Source organism: Cryptomeria japonica, chromosome 9, assembly GCF_030272615.1.
Source record: "Cryptomeria japonica chromosome 9, Sugi_1.0, whole genome shotgun sequence".
NCBI classification, from domain to species: Eukaryota; Viridiplantae; Streptophyta; class Pinopsida; order Cupressales; family Cupressaceae; genus Cryptomeria; species Cryptomeria japonica.
Genome location: NC_081413.1, coordinates 345,978,996 through 345,995,924, shown reverse-complemented (window position 1 = coordinate 345,995,924; position 16,929 = coordinate 345,978,996).

The following is a 16,929-nucleotide window of genomic DNA, read 5'->3' as shown; positions in this document are numbered from 1 at the left end:
TATCTCCTACCCAATCTGAGTCAGTATATGCACATAAAGTGAAATCATGATTTTTAGAATACCATAAACCATATTCTGTCATTCCTTGCAAATACTGGAATATCCTCTTTACTACACATTCATGATTTTCTTTAGGATTACTTTGATATCTTGAAACAATACTTACTACATTCATAATATACGGTCTAGTCTGAGTTAAATATAACATACCACCAATCATAGACTTATATCTTGTTGGATTTACCGGTGTAGAAGTATCCTTGATAGATAATTTATCACTTGTCACCATAGGAGTACTTACTAGTTTGGAATTATCCAACCAAACTTCTTCAACAATTCCCTCAGATACTTAGTTTGACAGAAAAAAATGCCTTTGTCAGTTTGAGTAATCTGCAAACCTAAGAAAAATTTAGTCTCACCAATCATGGACATTTCAAATTCATTCTTCATATTGTTAGCAAATTCCATGCACAATTTATCTTCTCCTCCAAAAATGATATCATCAACAAATACTTCAATAATCAGAATATTATTATCAGTGATCTTATAATATAGGTTACTATTAGCACTACCTTTAGTAAAACCAAACTTCAAAAGATATTTATCCAACCTTGCATACCAAGCTCTAGGAGCTTGTTTCAAGCCATATAAAGCTTTCTTCAATCTGCAAACCATATCTTTATCATCTGCCAGTGGAAATCCATCAAGTTGCTCAAATGTATACTTCTTCCTCAACTTCACCATTCAAAAATGCACATTTAACATCCATTTGATAAACCTTACAGTTCTTATAAGCTGCATAGGCAAGAAATAGTGTAACTGCTTCAATTCTAGCTACAAGTGCAATGTCTCACCATAATCAATTCCTTCCATTTGAGAATATCCTTTACAAACCAATCTAGCCTTGTTTCTTACAACTTGACCATCCTCATTCAGTTTATTCCTAAAAACCCATTTAGTTCCAATAACATTCTTTTTTTTATGCCAGGGAAGTAAAGTCCAAGTTTCATTCTTCTCTATCTGATCTAATTCATCTTCCATAGCCTTTAGCCAATGTTTATCCTTACCAGCTTTAATAACAATTACCCGTTCAACTTGAGAAATAAGACATACCTCTTCATTTGTCAGTCTTCTTCTTGTCATAACTCCCTTGTTCCTATCTCCAATGATTTGATCTTCAGAATGATTTAATCTTACATACCTTGGTGTCTCCTGAACTTTAGGTTCACTGCTTTGATCATCAGTCACAAGTAAATTTTCTGATTGTGCCAGTGTAACTATCTCAGTTTCATGTACCGGTTGAGGCATTGTTAGTTCAGTTGTGATAATTTCCACTATCGATTCCCTGTCATATGATATAGAATGGTTTTTGTATTGCTCATCCACTTTCACATTAGCACTCTCCACAATTTTCTGCAAGCTTTTGTTATAACATCTATATGCTTTTCTTTGAATTGAAAAACCAAGAAATATCCCTTCATCACATCTAGGATCAAACTTTCCAATTGAATCATCTCTTTTGATATAGCATTTACTTCCAAAAATTCTAAAGTACTTAACAATAGGTGTATGTCCAAACCATAATTCATAAGGGGTCTTACCAGTTTCACCTTTGATGTGAACTCCATTGAATGTGTAGACTATTGTAATCACTACTTCTCTCCAATAGATATGAGGCAATTTGGCTTCCATCATCATAGATCTTGCTGCATCCAAAATGGTTATGTTCTTTCTTTCTACCACTCCATTCTGAAGAGGAGTCCTAGGTGTCGATAATTATTTCCTGATTCCATTTGTCTCACAATAACTATTAAATTCATGAGAAGTGAACTCACCACCATGATCTAATCTTAGACATTTGATTTTCAATCTAGTTTTCGTTTCAACCTTTTCTCTAAAGATCTTGAATTTCTCAAAGGCTTCAGACTTCTCCTTAAGAAAAGTCACCCACATCATCCTAGAATAGTCATCATTAATCAACATGAAATACCTATCACCTTGAAAGCTTCTAGTCCTTGCTGGACCACATAAGTCAGTGTGAATAAAATCAAGTACATCATTAGATTTATCATGTATGCTCTTAAAATAACTTATAACTTTCTTTCCCAACTGACATTCCTTACATACTGGATTATGAGGCTTCATAATCTTAGGTATATCTCTAACTGCCTTAGTTGAACTGATTTTAACAATACAATCAAAATTAACATGACACAACCTCTTATGCCATAACCAACTCTCATCAATATGAGCAATCAAACATGTCTTATTACCAATGTTCAAGTGAAAGATATTACCTCCAGTTTGAGTACCGGTTGCAATCTCCAAACTAGTCTTGTTAATGATTTTGCATTTTCTATCTTTAAACTGAAGTTGGAAACCCTTGTCCACCAATTGACCAACACTCAAAAGATTGTGCTTTAAACCTTCTAAATAATAGAAATTATTAGTGTTATTCTTTCCATCCAAAGAAATAATACCTCTACCTCTAATCATACATGCTTTGTCATCTCCAAATCTGACTTGACCATCATTGTATTCTTGCAGGGACAAATTTTCTTTTATCTCTAGTCATATGATGTGAGCATAAACTATCAATTACCCATTCATCCTTTTCTTCATTTTTGATAGCCGGTTTAGTTTCATCTTCCTTTAAAACATAGAACACCCATTCATTTCCATTGTTGGATCCACTAGAAGAGTCTTCTATTGGTTCATATCTAGAGTCATCAATTACTCCTTCCTCATCTGCTATGTAGCATTATTTACTTTTCTTGAATCTATATCTATTTGGTTAGGCTTAAATGATTTCTTAACTCTTTCCTCAAACCTTGCATTCCTTTCAAGACATCTAGATGCAAAATGACCAATCTTATCATATGCAAAACATTTAAAAGGTGCTTTTCCTTCACACTTACTTCCTGTCGGACCTTTAGGTACTCTTCTAGCAAATAAGGCTTCAAGTTGCTTAAATTCTTCATCTTCTTTCCTCATGTCTTCCAATTCTTTTGCATATTAAAATTTCCAATCACTTTTGCCGGTAGATGATGATGATGATGCATGAAAAGTTGGTTCAGACTTTGCATCTCTAGAAGATCCAAATTCTTCAAGCTCAAAAGCAATTTTTTTCCGAATCAGAATGTCTCTGTTAACTGAAGTGTTTTCCATTATTCTCAACTTATTAATTGCACTTGCCTTCATCTTGTAAGCCAGTGGAAGGGCTCTCAAGACTTTGGAAACTATTTCATCTTCACTCAGAAATCCTCCACAACATTGAATTCCCATAACAATCTCATTTACTCTTTCCATAAACACAACAATTCTTTCATTATCTTCCATCTTCAAGTTTTTATATGTTACCCGGTAGCCATCAAGTTTAGCAATTTTGACAATAGGATCACCTTCATTTAGAGTTTTCAATTTGTCTCACGTAACCTTTGTCGATGATTTATCAGTAGATCCCATGATCTGTTGATCAGTAAGTGCACACAAGAGGGCTTCTCTAGCTCTGCAATCATTTTCAATATTCTTGTCCAAGTCTGCAGGAGCAGGATTGCCAGATGCCAGATCATAAGGTGTGCATCCTTTCTCAGTGATCTCCTAAATATCCTTGCCAAGACATCTAAGATGCATCTCCATTTGAATTTTCCATATCCCATAATTTGTTCCTTCAAGCTTAGGGATTTCTCTTCTGAAAATAGTTGTCAGTGGATTAGAAGTGTTAGTTGCCATAGGATCTATCTCAAGTGGTTAAGCTTCTGCAAAAGAGGAATAAAGCTCTGATACCAATTGTTAGGATAACTGGTGAACAATTGAGAGGGCGGCGGGTGAATCATTTGTTAACAGATTATAACATTTAATCCACTTAATAACCTTTAAGTTGATTAAGTTACGGTAAAGTAGATCTAGATACCAATAAAGGAATACAACTCAACACCATGATTTTTACGTGGAATACTCAGAAAGGGAAAAACCACGGTGGGAAGCCTACCCACAGTCAGATGATAATTCTACAGAAAGTATGTGATACAATGAGGGACCTGCACATGCAGGAAGACACACTACCTAGAGTGTACTGCTCATTACAAAAGAGTCTCGCTGACTACAGAGAGGCAACAACCATCTCAAGATAAATGGACAATGCAAAATAATGAATTGCTAAAGATAGCATCTACCATGCCTGATTACAGTCTCGGTTAAGCTCAATACTAGAGGCCTTTGACCTCTTCCTTAATCCCAATTCGATCACCTATGATCGACCAAACCTCCTTCACATATGATATTGCATTTCAAGACCACAACATTATTCCCCATTATCTACAATGAGATATTACATCATTTTATACCAACCCTAAGACCTAAACCAATTAGATCGGCCACCTAAAAGATATTACAATAAGATCATTACATAAATTTATATTACAATGATATGCCATGTTGGCTTAAGACCAAAACAACAATAAATAGTCCATTAAACATCCTGAAACATCTCGGTAATGTGTAGAGAACACGTTATCATGATACTGGTCCATAACCTAGATAGGTACCAGACCTATTTTGGGTCCACCACGCCAAAGAAATGCCTTCATGCAATTGAAGCACGATCAAAGAACATCTTTAGCATCCTGAAAGCCATGTAGAAGCTGCACCAACACCAATTATGCATGCTATCAAGATTCTTCAGTGAGAGCTCTGTCAGTAAAACCTTAAACCAGTGCCGATAAAGGTTTACCAGAGTGTATGATAGCATCCGATTACCAAGTTAATACCATATGACCAAGATATGCTCCAAAATAACATACCACATGTAACCAATCACATTCCATAGATCCAAACATGTCAGAAGTGTCCAACAGATAGTCTCTTATGTTAGTAACACTAGATCTTCTACCAATAACAAAAATTTGTCTGCCGATAACCAACCATAACAACTAGTGTTGACATTAATGACAAAACATCAATGCAACACATAATCAATTCATCTAATAATGCCAACATGACCTAGACAAGGAGCATGCAAGGTGAGAGGTATTTCATGTTACTAATTGCTGATTATTCTAGAATGACTTGGGTTGCATTTATGAGAGAGAAATATGAAGCATTAGAAATGTTCAAGATATTCAAAGGAAAAGTTGAAAATGAATTTGAGAGGAAAATTAAGTGTTTACAGTCCGACAAAGGAGAAGAATTAATCTCTAATGAGTTCAATGACTTCTGTGAGAAGCATGGCATCAAAAGACAATTATCTACTCCCTAGACACCTCATCAGATTGGTGTAGTGAAATAATGAACTAGACCATACAAGAAGTAGCTAAAACCATGATTAAAGGAGCAGAGTTACCAAAATTTTATTGGAAAGAAGCATTGTATACAATAGGATACACACTTAATAGAATTTTGTATTGGAGGAAGTTATGGTAAGACATCTTATGAACTTTGGTATGGCACAACTTTGATTGTGAAATATTTCAAAGTTTTTTTAAGCAAGTGCTAAATCTGAAGAGATGAGGATAATCCTGGAAAGTTTGACAATAGAGTAGTTCATGGCATATTCTTGGGTTATTCAACTAAGAGAAAAGAATATTGTTGTTTCAACAAAAGATTGAATAAGATTGTTGAAAGTGGGAGTGTAAAAGTTGATGAGAACACTTTAGAGGATTCAAAGATAATAGTAGAATATGAATTGGATGAGTCTAGAGAAAAGGAAAAGAAAGTAGAAAGTAGAAGTGAAGAAAAGAATGATCAAGATGCTCTGGAATTTACATCCAACACTCCAAATAATGTCAGAAAGAATCACTCAAAAGAACAGATCATCAAAGATAAGAGCAAAGGTGTTATCACAAGAAGCAAAGCAACACAAGAACAAGTCTTGTTGTGTTTGCTATCTGAAATTGAGCCAAATATAGTAGAAGAGGTTTGTATTGATCAAAATTGGATGAAGGCAGTTTAAGAGGAACTAGATCAAATTAAGAAAAACTAGACATGGGAATTAGTCAGCAGACCAGAAGACATGAATGTGATTGAAACTAAATGGGTATTCTAGAATAAGCTAGATGAAGATGGAAAGGTTGGTCTGAAAAAGATACACTCAGATTGAAGGAATTGACTTTGATGAAACTTATGCCTTGATTGCAAGAATGGAGGCAACCCAAATGTTCCTGGTGTTTGGAACATTCAAAGATTTCAAAGTTTATCAGATGGATGTGAAATCAACATGTTTAAACAAAGAATTGAAAGAAGAGGTTTTAATTCAATAATCAGAAGGATTCAAGTTAAAATGTAATCCAAACATTGTTTGTAGACTGAAAAAAGGCTTTGTATGGATTGAAACAAGCTCCTAGAGATTAGTACAAGATATTAGACAAGTATCTAATTGATCAAGGATTTCGGAAGGGTTCAGCAGACAACAACTTTTACTTTAAGACAGATTCAGGTAAAACTCTAATTCTGGTAGTCTATGTTGATGATATAATCTTTGGAGGAAATGAAGACATGTGCAAAATATTTTTTAGTGAGATGTAGAAAAAAATTGAAATATCCATTATTGGTGAGTTAAAATTGTTGGAATTTACATGAAGATTGCATTAATGAAATGTTATGTTGTCATTGATGTCAATTGTAACAGGTAATGATATTGTTATAATGTTGTTTTGTAACCGATAGAAAGAGCAGTGAAGGGAACTGTAACCGCTAGGTGAGTTTGTGGAGTGAACCGATATTGCTAAGTATTAGAGAGTTGAATTGGTAAACCCTACCTGTTGAATTGATAAACCCTAACCGATTAAGTTTGGTGAATTGGCCGTATTGGTTTATGATTTGATGATGAGCGGTAATGATTATGACTCATACGCATGTTGGATGAGAAGAGTTTCAAAGTGTTTTTGGTGCATTGAGATAATGGTTTTTATCTTGGGAATAAGCAAGTATATTGCATGTAATGTAAACCACGTGATAAGTTACAAAGTTCGATGAAGTGGTGAACAAGGAGCGGTTAAGGATATCTTGAATGATCTCCAAAGATTTTTATGTAATCCAACGGTCATACTTGAACTGACTTGTTTGTAATCTCTATGAGAGAATCAGGTTTTTGTTGTGTTACCAACCTATTGATTTGTTTTTAAGGTCGATGAGTTATTTTGTTGTAGTGTTGGCAAAGTTGTAGTTGAGTGTGTGGTTGCTGAACCGGATGATGTATTTATAGTTTGTGTAAAGGTAGATAGGAGCATGAAAAGGATCTGGACAAGCAAGTGTAGTGCTATTCAAATAGATCAGTAAACCCCTATTGTTTTCTAATAATTACAGTAGTAAAATCCCCTAACCGGGTAAGCTCTAACAAGCTTAGTGTTAGTGGTATTGCTAAGTATTGGAGAGTTGAACCGGTAAACCATACCTATTGATTTGATAAACCGTAACTGACTAAGTTTGGTGAATTGGTTGTATTGGTTTATGATTTGATGATGAGCAGTAATGATAATGACACGTATGCATGTTGGATGAGAAGAGTTTCAAAGTGTTTTTGGCACATTGAGATAATGATTTTTATCTTGGGAATGAGCAAGTATATTGCATTTAATGCAAACCACGTGATGAGTTATAGAGTTTGATGAAGTGGTGAACAAGGAGCGGTCGAGGCTATCTCGAATAATGTGCAGAGATTGTTATGTAATAAAATGGTCATACTTGAACTGACTTGTTTGTAATCTCTATGAGAGAATTAGGTTTTTGTTCTGTTAGCAACCTATTGATTTGTTTATAAGGTCGATGAGTTTTTTTGTTGTAGTGTTGGCAAAGTTGTAGTTGAGTGTGTGGTTGTCAAACCAGATGATGTATCTGTAGTTTGTGTAAAGGCAAATAAGAGCATGAAAAGGATCTGAACAAGCAAGTGTAGTGCTATTCAAACAAATCAGCAAACCCTTGTTGTTTTCTAACAATTATAGTAGTAAAATCCCCTAATTGAGTAAGCTCTAACAAGCTTAGTGTTATTCAAATCCTCTAACCATGTGGTCCATTAGCTTGGATTTCAAAACCTCTACCGAGGTTACTCCTCACAGGGTATTGCTTTTAATAGGGCATTATAGTCAATCCCTTAATCGGGTGGTCCCTAACATGATCGGGTGGTCCCTAACATGATGCTTCTAGATTAGAATGCTGAGGAGTCTATAAAAGTATTCAATTGATATGTAATGTTGGGTTTGGGAGGCCAATTTCTTGTTGGATCCTTGCTGTCTTTTTGTCCTAGTTGCTAGTTTTTGTGCTGGTCTTTTGCAGCTGTTTTGTCTTGTTTCTTTAATTCTTATCTTTCATAATGTAAGCAGGTTTCGGGTCCCTTAAACCTATTTTTTCTTAATAAAAAACATGATCTACTCTTAACTGGACTTTTTGTGAAGCTTTAACAGGCTTGCCTCCTAACAGGGCAAACTTCAAAAAAGTTTAGAATACTTGTGGCTATTCATCCCCACCGTGGTTTTTCCCATTTGGGTTTCCATGTCAAAATATTGTGTCAAGCGGTGAATGCTTTTATGGTTATGTTTACTATGGTTGAACTGCTTAACTGCTTAATCCACTTTGATAAGTTATGTTAACCAAGAATAATATGAAATGAGGTTTTTCTTATCTTAGTAAAGTATTTGGATGTTTGTGAGTTTCAAGTTGTTTATTGTTAATCTATTATAACAGTCAACTAGTTTAACTTGACAGTGATATTGCATTTGTATTTTAGTGGTTTAACTTGTCAGTTCTTAGTTTTCTTTGAGAGGTTGTTTCTGAGATTGGTGAAAGTTTATATCAGTTTTTTTATCTACTGATTCACCCCCCCTCTCAGTAGTTGACCAGATCCTTATTCTTTCATCATACCATCAATTGGTATCAGAGCTTCTCAGGTCCTCTAAGTCTAAGCTTAACAACTTGAGGTAAAGATCTTGTAGAACATGATGAAGAAGGAAGGTCCAAAGTTTAATAAAGAGAACTACAAAACATGGAGTGATAGAATGAAAATTTATATCAAGAGTCTAGGAAGTCAATACTGGGAACATGTCGATACTTAATATGTTGCACCTAGTGGGATTATGACTGATGATCAGAAGAAAGAGAAACAAGAAAACAATCAAGCACTGGAGGCTATTATCAGTTCTTTGTCTAATGTAGAGTATAATGATTTCCATGGTCTGGAGACTACATATGAGGTATGGAAGAAACTTGAAGAGATTTATAGCGGTGATAAACATGTGAAGATTGTCAAAGAAGAGAGTCTAAGAGGAAATTTTTATGACATGTAGATGGATGAAGGTGAGAATATCCAATAGTATGGTCAAAGGATAAAAGAGATAGTTGGTGAGATCAAGAGTGCTGGTGGTAAAGTGGAAGATTGCATAGTGGTTAGTAAGGTGTTGAGAACCCTGCTACCGGTCTACACTATCCGAGTTGGAACCATTCAGGAGCTAAAATAGATTGACAAAACTAAGGTAACCCTTGACTCCATCATTAGTAAGCTTATTCATTTTGAATTAAATGGTTATGATGGTAGTGTTCAGAAATCTAAATTTGCATTTAGAGCTTCAGTTTCTAACCCATCTATGAGGAAAAGTAGATATGTCAGTCACAGTTATGAATCTAGATCAAGCAAAGAAGTTGATGATGAAGACAATTTGGTTGATCTTGAAGCATTGTTGGCCAAGCGGTTTCCTAGATGTATCAGTAAGTATAGAGGCAAATTATCTTTAAAATGTTTTGCATGCAACAATATTGGACACATTGTAGCTAACTATCCTAATGGTGATAATGAGCACAAGTGAGATAATTTCAAGAAGTACAAGGATAAAGACAAAAGAGATTGTCTTATTATAGTTGATGGTGGTATCACTGATGAGGAATCAGAGGGTGATGCTAATGAAGACATTGTTTTTGTAGCAATTAAAGAATAGACATCTGATCAGAAGGCTTTAGTTTCTCGCATGGATAATTCTAATTATTGGATCATTGAGAGTGGTTGTTCACATCACATGACTGGTGGTCAGAGTTGTGAGATTTGATAATGACTCACCCTGCATGGTAAAAGGTAAGGGAACTATTTCTCTTAATGGAAAGAGAAGTGCACATGATTTCTACTGGGTTGAAGGATTAAAGCACAATATTTTGAGTGTTTCTCAACTCAATGACAAAGGATATCCATTGGAATTTAAGAATGGTATGTGCAAAATCTATGGGAGAAAAAGGTGAACTGATTGCAACTGGCAAGAAGACTAAAGGTAACCTATTTCACCTGAATCCTAAAGTCAACAATTGTTTAATTGCTAAAGTAGATGATAGTTGGATTTTGCATAGGAGATTTTGTCATATAAATCTTGATAACATTGTTAGAGTGAGTAAGACCAAGACATTGAGAGGTTTGCCTTAGCTGGACAAACCAGTTAATGCTCTATGTAAGGAATGTTAGTTGGGAAAGATGACATCCTCAAATTTTAAGAGAAAATCATTTTTAGCAGAACATTTGTTAGATTTGGTTCATAGAGACCTTTGTGGACCAATAAGGACTAAAAGTATTCAAGGTGACAGATATTTTATGATCTTCACTGATCATTACTCAAGAATGATGTGGGTCACATTCTTGAAGGATAAAACATAAGTATTTAGTAATTTCAAGGCATTCAGGGCCTTAACTGAAAAATAGAGTGGTAAGAAGATAAAGTGTGTGAGGACTAATCAAGGTGGTGAATTTACTTTTGAGGAATTCACTAGATATTGTGAAGAAAATGGTATCAAACTATAGTTTTCTGCACTGAGGACACCACAACAAAATGGTATTGCGGAGAGGAACAACCGGTCAGTTGTTGAAGCTGCTAGAACAGTGTTGATACAAGGAGGTGTAGTGAAAACTTTCTGGAGAGAAGCTATCAGCACAACTATGTACACTATGAACTAGATTCTGGTAAAAAGAGGTAAGGACAAGACTCCTAATGAATATTGGTATGGTATATCACCTAATGTTAGTTATTTTAAGATATTTGGCAGTAAATGTTTTATTAAGAGAGGTGACTATGTTAGTAAGTTTGAGGCTAAAAGTGATGAAGGTATATTTCTTGGTTACTCCACCAAGATTAAGGCCTACAAATGTTACAACAATCAAACACAAAGAATCATTGAGAGTGCTGATGTTCGAGTGGATGAGTATCCTGAAGTCTGAGGGGAAACTAGTGTGGAGAAAAAGGGTGAAGATACTTGCATTTTATTTTTGGAACCAGAACTGGTGAAACCTGAAACTGGTAAAGAGAATATTGTTGTACTAGTTCAACCGGAACAGGTAGATTCAGAAGAAGAACTTGAAGATATTGATCATGTTATTCTAAGGTATGTGAGACTCAATCACAATCCTGACCAGATTATTGGAGATAAGGATGTTGGAGTGTTAACCAAAAGAAGAATCAGAGAGAATTCTTGCATGATCTCCACTATTGAGCCTAGAATTGCTAAGGAAGCATTTGGAGATGATCATTAGATTAAAGCTATGGAGGAGGAGCTTGATCAAATTGAGAAGAAAAATACATGGACCCTAGTAGCTAGACCGATGAATAAAAATGTGATAGGTACTAAGTGGGTATTTATGAAAAAGCTGAATAAAGATGGTATAGTAGTCCGAAACAAAGCTAGATTGGTTTGAAAAGTCTATGCATAGGAAGAAGGAGAAGATTGTGGTGAGACTTTTGCACCAGTTGCTAGACTAGAAGGTGTCAGAAATTTACTTGCATTTGCAGCACATAAGGGATTCAAAGTATATCAGATGGATGTGAAGTCAACATTTTGGAATGGAATACTGGAAGAAGAAATATAAATTGAGCAACCAGATGGTTATGCTTTGACTCATGAAAAAGACATGGTATGGAAATTGTGTAAGGCACTATATGGGTTAAAGCAAGCACCGAGAGCATGGTATGAAAGGTGTCATTCACACCTCATGAAGAGAGGTTTTCAAAGAACCAGTGAAGGTAGCAACATATATCTCAAATCTGAAGGAGATAAGATACTGGTTAGTGAAGTGTTTGTATATGATATCATATTTGGATGTAATGATGACATGATCAATGACTCTACAAATGAAATGAAAAGTGAGTTTGAAATGTCTTTAGTGGGAGAGATAAAAAATTTCACAGGCTTGCAAATTCAGCAAATGAAGGGTGGTATTTTCATCACATAGTCTAAGTATGTGAAAGAGGTATTAAAGACATTTGGTATGAGTGATTGTAAACTAGTTGGGATACCAATGGTTACAGGATGTAAATTGTCTAAGGAAGATGAAGCCACATCTACTGATGAAAAGGAGTACAAGTCAATGATTGGGAAATTGCACTATGTTGTTCATAGCAGACCGGATATAGCTCATGCAGTTGGTCTAGTTGCTAGATTTCAGAAGAATCCAAAGGAAACACATTTGATAGAAACCAAGAGGATATTTAGATATTTGAAAGGCACTATTGACTATGGATTATGGTATCCATATGAGGGTAACTTTGATTTGAAGGTTTATATAGATGCAAAATGGGCAGGTAATTTTGATGATAGGAAAAGAACAACTGGTGGAACATTCTTTCTTGGAGTAAGACTTGTTTCATGGAGTGGTAAGAAGCAGAGTTGTATATCAAAGTCTACTGTTGAAGCTAAGTATGTTGTAGCTTATATGAATTGTAATGAGGCTATCTGGATGCAACACATTCTGGAAGGTTTCAAGATGAATTGTTCAGAACCTATAAAGGTCTTATGTGACAATACCAGTGCCATAAATATTTCCAAGAACCTTATTTTTCATGCACGAACCAAGCATATTGAATTGAAGTATCATTTCTTGAGGGAAAAAGTGCAAAGTAAAGATGTGATATTGGACCATGTTTCTACCAAGGAGCAGCTTGCAGATATCTTTACTAAACCTCTACCTAAGACTACTTTTGAGTATCTTATAAGTCAACTAGGGGTTGTACCCCTTCATGAGATCAATTGAGCATGATATAGAGTACATCAGTCCCAAAGCTACTTGCAGAATTTTACAGCAGGATTGGTGTAGAAGTGGAGTTATTCCATAGGGGGAGCATCAAGTTGTAGAGTGTTGATGCTTAGCAGTGAAGTTTGACATTGCATGTTTTACTTTCACTTTGGGATTATTGTCAAAGGGGGAAAAGAACTATGTGTTTATGGGAAGAATAATTGTATGATTGACAAAGAGAAGATCTACAACCAACTACTAGCTGAAGACAAGGAGAGTACTTGGTAAATTGTAAACCAGGATTCCTATTCACAATCATAGCAATCAATGGTATTGATATTTGTATTTCCATCAATGCCAAAGGGGGAGATTGTTGGAATTTTCATGAAGGTTACATTAATGTTATTCAAATCCTCTAACCAGGTGATTCATTATCTTGGATTTCAAATCCTCTATCGAGGTTACTCCTTATAGGGTATTGCTTTTAATAGGGCATTATAGTCAATCCCTTAACCGGGTGCTCCCTAACAGGACTTTTTGTAAAGCTTTAACAGGCTTGGCTTCTAACAAGGTGAACTTCAGAAGAGTTTAGAATACTTGTGGGTATTCATCCCCACCATGGTTTTTCCCATTTCGGTTTCCACGTCAAAATTGTGTCAAGTGGTGAATGTTTTTGTGGTTATGTTCACTATGGTTGAATTGCTTAACTGCTTAACCCACTTTGATAAGTTATGTTAATCAGGATCAATCTGAAATGAGGTTTTACATATGTTAGTAAAGTATTTGGATGTTTATAAGTTTCAAGTTGTTTATTGTTAATCTGTTATAACAGTCAACCGGTTTAACTTGACAGTGATATTGCATTTGTAGTTCAATGGTTTACCTTGTTAGTTTTGAGTTTTCTTTGAGAGGTTGTTTCTGAGATTGGTGAAAGTTTATATCAGTTTTTCTATCTACTAATTCACCACCCCCTCTTAGTAGTTGACTAAATCCTTATTATTTCATCATACCATCAATTGGTTTCAGAGCTTCTCAGGTCCTCTAAGATCTAAGCCTAACAACTTGAGGTAAAGATCTTGTAGAACATGATGAAGAAGGAAGGTCCAAAGTTTAATAGAGAGATCTACAAAATATGGAGTGATAGAATGAAGATTTATATCAAGTGTCTAGGAAGTCAATACTGGGAACATCAATATGTTGCACCTTGTGGGATTATGAATGATGATTAGAAGAAAGAGAAACAATAAAAGAATCAAGCATTGGAGGCTATTATCAGTTCTTTGTCTCATGAAGAGTATGCTGATGTCCATGGTCTGGAGACTACATATGAGGTATGGAAGAAACTTGAAGAGATTTATAGCAGTGATGAACATGTGAAGATTACCAAAGAAGATATTCGAAGAGGAAAGTTTGATGACATGTGGATGACTGAAGGTGAGAATATCCAATAGTATGGTCAAAGGATAAAAGAGATAGTTAGTGAGATCAAGAGTGTTGGTGGTAAAGTGGAAGATGCCACAGTGGTTAGTAAGGTGTTGATAACCCTGCTACCAGTCTACGCTATTTGAGTTCCAGCCATTCAGGAGCTAAAATGAATTGACAAAACTAAGGTAACCCTTGACTCCATCATTGGTAAGCTTATTGCTTCTAAATTAAATGTTTATGATGGTAGTGTTCAAAAATTCGAGTCTGCATTTACAGCTTCAGTTTCTAACCCATCTATGAGGAAAAGTAGAGATGTCAATCACAGTTATGAATCTAGATCTAGTAGAGAAGTTGATGATGAAGACAGTTTGGTTCAGCTTGAGGCATTGTTGGCTAAGCAGTTGCCCAGAGGTACTGGTAAGTATAGAGGTAAATTACCTTTGATATATTTTGCATGCAACAAGATTGGATACATTGTAGCTAACTGTCCTAATGGTGATAATGAGAACAAGCAAGAGAAGTTCAACAAGTAAAAGGGAAAAGGATAAAGAGATTGCCTTATTGCAGTTGATGGTGGTATCATTGATGAGGAATATGAGGGTGATGCTAATGAAGACATTGTTTTTGTAGCCATTAAAGAAGAGACATCTGATCAGAAGGCTTTAGTTTCTCACATGGATAATTTTGATGATTGGATCATTGATAGTGGTTGTTCACATCACATGATGGTGACCAGAGAAAATTTATTTCTTTGACGGAATTTGATGGCGGAGTTGTGAGATTTGATAATGACTCACCCTGCATGGTAAAAGGGAAGCGAACTATTTCTCTTAATGGAAAGAGCAGTGCAGATGATGTCTATTGGGTTGAAGGATTAAAACACAATCTTTTGAGTGTTTCTCAACTCAATGACAGAGGATATCTATTGGAGTTTAAGAATGGTATGTGCAAAATCTATGGGAGCAAAGGTGAACTGATTGCAACCAGAAAGAAGACTAAAGGTAACCTGTTTCACATGAATCATAAAGTCAACAACTGTTTAATTGCTAAAGTAGATGATAGTTGGATTTGGTATAGGAGAATTTGTCATATAAATTTGGATAACACTATTAGAGTGAGTAAGTCTAAGATGGTGAGAGGTTTGCCTCATTTGGACAAACCGATTGATGCTCTATGTAAGGAATGTCAGTTGGAAAAGATGACATCCTCAACTTTTAAGAGAAAATCTTTTTCAGCGAAACATTTGTTAGATTTGGTTCATACAGACCTTTGTGGACCAATAAGGACTAAAAGTATTCAAGGTGATAGATATTTTATGATCTTCACTAATGATTTCTCAAGAATGATGTGGGTCACATTCTTGAAGGATAAAACATAAGCATTTAGTAAGTTTAAGGTATTCAGGGCCTTAGTTGAAAAGGAGAGTGGTAAGAAGATAAAGTGTCTTAGGACTGATCGAGGTGGTGAATTTACTTCTGAGGAATTCACTAGATATTTTGAAGAAAATGGTATCAAATGAAATCTTTCTACACCAAGGACACCACAACAGAATGTATTGCAGAAAGGAACAACCGATTAGTTGTTGAAGCTACTAGAACAATGTTCATACAAGGAGGTGTAGCAAACTTTCTGGACAAAATCTATCAGCACAACTGTCTACACTATAAACCAGATTTTGGTAAAAAGGGGTAAGGATAAGACTCCTTATGAATAGTGGTATGGTAGATCACCTAATGTTAGTTATTTTAAGATATTTGGGAGTAAATGTTTCATTAAGAGAGGTGACTATGTTAGTAAGTTTGAGGCTAAAAGTGATGAATCAATATGTCTTTCTTACTCCACCAAGAGTAAGGCCTACAAATGTTACAACAACTAGACATAGAGATTCATTGAGAGTGTCAATGTTCGAGTGGATGAGTATCCTGAAGTCTCAAGGGAAACTAGTGTGGAGAAAAAGGATGAAGATCCTTGCATTTTGTTTTTGGAACCAGAACCAATGAAACCTAAAACTGGTAAAGAGAATGTTGTTTTACTAGTTAAACTGGAACAGGTAGATTCAGAAGAAGAACTTGAAGATAATCATCATGTTATTCTGAGGTATGTGAGACTCAATCATAATCCCGACCAGATTATTGGAGGTAAGGATACTAGAGTGTTAACTAGAAGAAGAATTAGAGATAATTATTGCATGATCTCCACTATGGAGCCTAGAACTGCTAAGGAAGCATTTGGAGATGATCAGTGGATTAAATCTATGGAGGAGGAGCTTGATAAAATTGAGAAGAACAATACATGGACCTTAGTACCCAGACTGGTTAATAAAAATGTGATAGGTACTAAGTGGGTCTTCAGGAACAAGCTGAATGAAGATGGTATAGTAGTCGGTAACAAAGCTAGATTGGTTTGCAAATGTTATGCATAGGAAGAAGGAGAAGATTATGGTGAGACTTTTGCACCAGTTCCTAGACTGGACGGTGTCAGAACTTTACTTGCATTTGGACCAGTTGCTAGACTACCAAATGCAAGTTAACTAAAGA